Source organism: Lactuca saligna, chromosome 5 (genome assembly GCF_052625555.1).
Source record: "Lactuca saligna cultivar CGN05327 chromosome 5, ASM5262555v1, whole genome shotgun sequence".
Lineage (NCBI taxonomy): Eukaryota > Viridiplantae > Streptophyta > Magnoliopsida > Asterales > Asteraceae > Lactuca > Lactuca saligna.
In genome coordinates, this window is record NC_136421.1 from 32,980,243 (window position 1) to 32,985,344 (window position 5,102).

Here is a 5,102-nt window from a genome sequence, read left to right on the forward strand (position 1 = left end):
TTATAAGGATTTATGTGTAATACATGTCAGTAAGTTTCTTTCTATTTTTATTCCTAAGGGTTTGTTCTGAGGAATAGACACGAAGTCCATCACTTCCAGTGTTTAGGCACGAAGTCCATCGCCGCCAGTGCTTATCTAATAGGCACTAACTCCATAGTTGCTACTATCTATCTAATATAATTCCATAGCTACCAATATATATTTGATAAGCCTCTCATCATCTATATCATCTTTCATCTATCAACATCTATATCATCTTACATTTAATTTTGATAATTATTAATTTTTGTGTGTAACCTGAATTTGCAGACGTTACAGTTATCTTCCCTTTATGATGATTACATTCCGGAATCATCAACAAAACACGGCTTATATATGACTTTGCATGTTACCTTTCCATACTAGGTGGTAACTATAACACTTACATCCTTTGATTTTCTACCTCTTAGATTTCTTGACGGTTGACGGTGCCGCACCTACTCTTCCTTCTAAATTTGATCTTCATTGGATGCTCTTACTCGTTTTAGGATAGACTTAACATAAACTAAGATCCTTACTTAGACCTCTGTAATAAATTGGGTTCATGTCCTAATGACCTCTTATTGGATGTTGCAATGGTTAGACTCAGGTCTTCTTTTTGATTCAGAATCTTACATGAAAGGGACCTTCCTTCATTTTTTAATGTGATTTAATAATCTTTTCGCATATAGGAATCTCTAGCTACTGGTTGCTAAGCTCTAATGACGATTTGAACTTACTTCATAGATTAGTTGGACTCGATTCGATATGACCTACTGAGGTCTGACTGATATTGATCTTCGTAGTCATTATCGAAACAAAAGGTAATGATGGAAATGAACAAAATAGCTTAACTACTTAGAGACTTACTAACCTTGTGACTTTCCCTGATCCAAGTATGTGTCTCATGCTTCTGGTAGTATAGGCCTCTACTACCTTTCACACCTACTAAAACTCGTCCCAAGTATTGTCTAACAGTCCACTAAGTTATCGCAAAAAGGAAGTCACACATAAAGTACATAACATAATTTAGGAAATTGCATTATCTTCGAAAGTGGTTACAAGTCTTATTTATACTACATGCCTGTTACATCAGGCCACTGATTCTAATACCACTCTTCCTCATATCCCAAACTCCAAATAAGTCGCTCTCTATTCTCGAACTATTGTTGTTTTGTCAAGGATTATGTGGTATGATATTGCCTTTGCCTTTGGTGGCTTATGTTGGGTTTTTGTATACTACAACATCCTATGGTATACATATAACCCTAAATGATTTGGATCTATGTTTTCTCTAATTATACATGCAATATTGTTTCCAAAGCATTAAGCATACAACTAGCATAAAATAAACATAAACAACATAAGAATGAGTTATAGGATTACCTCTTGATGTAGCTTGTGGTCTTTGGCATTTAAGAACTTAGCACCCCAAGTGTGATGCCTCAAATGGTTCACAACACACCTACGAAAAAAGAGAACTTGAGGGAGAAGTTGCTAGCTTCAAAATTGGCTCCTATGAACTCCAAGAACACTTCTTGTCCGATTTTAGGAGCTAAGGGAGTCCTTTTATAGTGTGGCAAAGACTAGGGTTACATCCATGCAATCCCTAATGCCCATGACCTTTCATATTACTTAGGCTCCATGGGTTAAACCTCCATGGACTACCATATTGGTTTAGCCCATCCAAAATAACAATTGTCCCACACTATAAGAATCATTGATTTACCAAATCAATCCCCATATATTTAATTAGTCTCTTTTGATCACATAATTAATTCCAAATTAATTCTTGATCAATACTAATTAAATAATATGATTTCATATTAATATATTAGAACTTATAATATATTAATAAATCACAAGTAACCTCTTACTCAAGTATCCATCCTATCAAATTGTCCTGGTGATATGGAACCCGAAATGGACCATGCTACTCTCAAGTCAAGTACATACCAATTAGAGTTATGGGCTTAGACACCTAATCCAACAGTCTCCCACTTGGATAATTCTAATAACTATTATTGCAAGTACGACTCCAAAATTTCAACTAGCAATTGTAGCTCTTAAAAGCCGCTAACGAACTCTAACCTAGTCAATGACATGTCCATTAGATAAGGGATCATATATTCATCCATTCTAGATATCATATGCACATGAGATGTGGATTATAATCATGCTGTCTCTCCATCTATTGTTTCCCAATTTCCGATTTATGATGACCGACTAATTTAACAAATTAAATCAATCAAGGCTTGGCCAAAGACTTAGGGTTTTCATCACTAAATCATCGAGGGGCCAACACATATCACTTTTTTCACTCTAAGGGTAAAAGGAATGGATAAAATTCGACTCATATGCTTGCTTGTACTTTCTAATCAAATCACACACAACAATATGTTTTATAACACCAAGTTACTGGTGTGTTTACATATGTCAATGTGCAATCAAATTTTAAATTACAACTCACATGTCTTGGTTTCAAGAATATAAGATATTATCATCTCACAATCACTCGTGATAAAAATCCATGAAGTGGTTCAAATGAGCGTGGGTTTAATCCAATACTCAAACCTTATGATCACTCATGAATGTTGTAGCAATCTTTTGCTATGTCTAAGCACTTTAGATAATCTATAATCCAAATTGATGATAGTCTTGCCTCAATACCTACTTCCAAAGTATGATTGACTGTGGATAGTTTGAATAATCTTATTATTTAGGAAGTCAAAACATGCATTGTGAAACACAAGAATAATCGAATCCAAGATGGTCTCAGAACTTATGAATATAAATAAAACACCTTTTATTTAATCACCATATTGATTACACATTATGCATTCCAAATTCTTGTCACTGCTAGAATGTGTTAGATTCTAAACTATCATGCAATGATTCTTTTGTAATCTCTAGGTCCCAATAGTAATAGAGACTTGACCAACGATATTACAAAACTTTTGACTGGAGATTGATACCTAAACAATTCCAAGGAAGCGAAGTATCAAATTCAAAGTATATTTCTTTGAACATCCTTCTTGCAAAAAAGTTTCTAACCTACACTTAGATTCAAAATATCCAACTCCCAATATGGAAACACTTCCATATTTGCCATATGAAAATTCATTATCAATAGAATACTATGTATTCGTAATAATGTCAATATGGTTAATTCATTACTATACTTCCAACTATCCTTAAGGGACCAATCCTTGGCGAACCTTAGATTGTCCTCGACAGTTGTTTAACCACCTTAGTCATACCCGGTCCTAGTAATTTTCCCTCTTAATGCCCTATGCATTTGGAAAATTAGAGCACATGAATATTATAACATATGCAATGAATCCTATACCCGAAGCATATGGGATACGATTCATAATGTCTTACATAAAGACATGATACTTGACCATTCTTTTTCTATAATACTTCCATATATAGAATTTCCTTATGTTCAACCATTCCAACCAAACATTCATATATATCCTTGACTAAATTTGATTAAAATCTCAATCTAAGCTTTTATATTTGAAATGAAGTATGAATTCCTCTCCCTTATTTATAGCAAAACAACTTTTCAAACCCTACAACTGTGCGATTTGAAACTTTTGTTTTCTATAATTAACATTGCTAACTTGCATCACTTAACATAATAATTGTGCTCCCGCTAGCATAATAGTCACATTCTTATTAGCATAACACTTATGCTCCCACTAGCTTTGACATGTACCCAGAAGAAGAGCTTTTCAGCTCGGGAACACTGCACCAAGAAAAGCACGGTTTTCAATAAAACCCACTGTAAGTGAGCTACGCCTATGCTATTTTTAATATAGCTTTTATTTAATTATAGTAACATTATTAGGTACTTATAATAAGTACTTGGGCTATTATTATGGTTTATATAAGTACTGTTTAACGCTTATATAATAGTAAGACTATTAATTAGTCTCGGCGAATAATAGACTAAACTCTAGTGATAATAATACTAGGTTTCATCAAAGGAAATTATTTTTAAGAAGCGAAGTGTTGTCTGAGTTCAGAATCACCACCTTTTCAAGTGAGTGCATAGTTACTTTCATCTTACACATAGATATGAAGTATTTAATATAAATTACGTGTTGTGAGTGCATAGTTACTTTCATCTTACACATAGATATGAAGTATATTATATAAACCACGTGCTACGTGTGCATATTATCTGTATACTTGTTATCTATGTTGGATGAACGATGTTATACATGTTTTAAATGATTTAAAATGTATATGTACTTTATATCTACAAATATGTTTGGTATGACATGGGTAGATGAATAATGAGAGATAAAAGATGATGTGAGTAAACATTGGCAACTATAGACTTAGTGCCTGATAAATAACATCGACAACTATGGACGTAGTGCCTATTGGACAAACACTAGTAGCTATGGACTTAGTACCTATTAGGTAAACATGTGTGGCTATGGAATTAGTGTTGGATTAGTGTCTAAGTCCATAACTATTTTGGTATGTACTTGACCCGATGGTGCATGGTCCTTTTGGGTTGCCTTCACCAAAGCAACTTGATTGGAGAAATGAATAAAGAAAGAGAGGATAATATGATTTATTAATATGTTATAAGAATAATATATTAAAGGAGAAATCATATTTGTTTAATTAATATTGGTCAATAATTAATTAAGAATTAGTTTTGTGATCAAATGTAATTAATTAAACTAGAGGGGCTGATTTGTAATTATGTGATAGTTACAAAATAAGGATTCAAGGATTATTTTATTGGTTGCTTAATGGATAATCAACTAGATAAGTATAATGAATGAAACCCTATCTCTACACCTATATAAACACCCCTAGGGTCATGAATTCGTGTATCCCTTCCCAAGAGGTCCTAGATACGAATTCTAACCTCTCACATCTCTCTTTATACCTTCTCCATTTGCTTATGGTGTTTGTAAGCCATTAGAGGAGTGACACTTGTGACTCTAAGCATTCCAAAGTCAATCCAAGGTGGAGTTGTGATTGCTATTGCTATATAACAATCAAGGTATGTTCTTAAACCTAATTATATGTTAATGTCGATTTCCATATGTTAG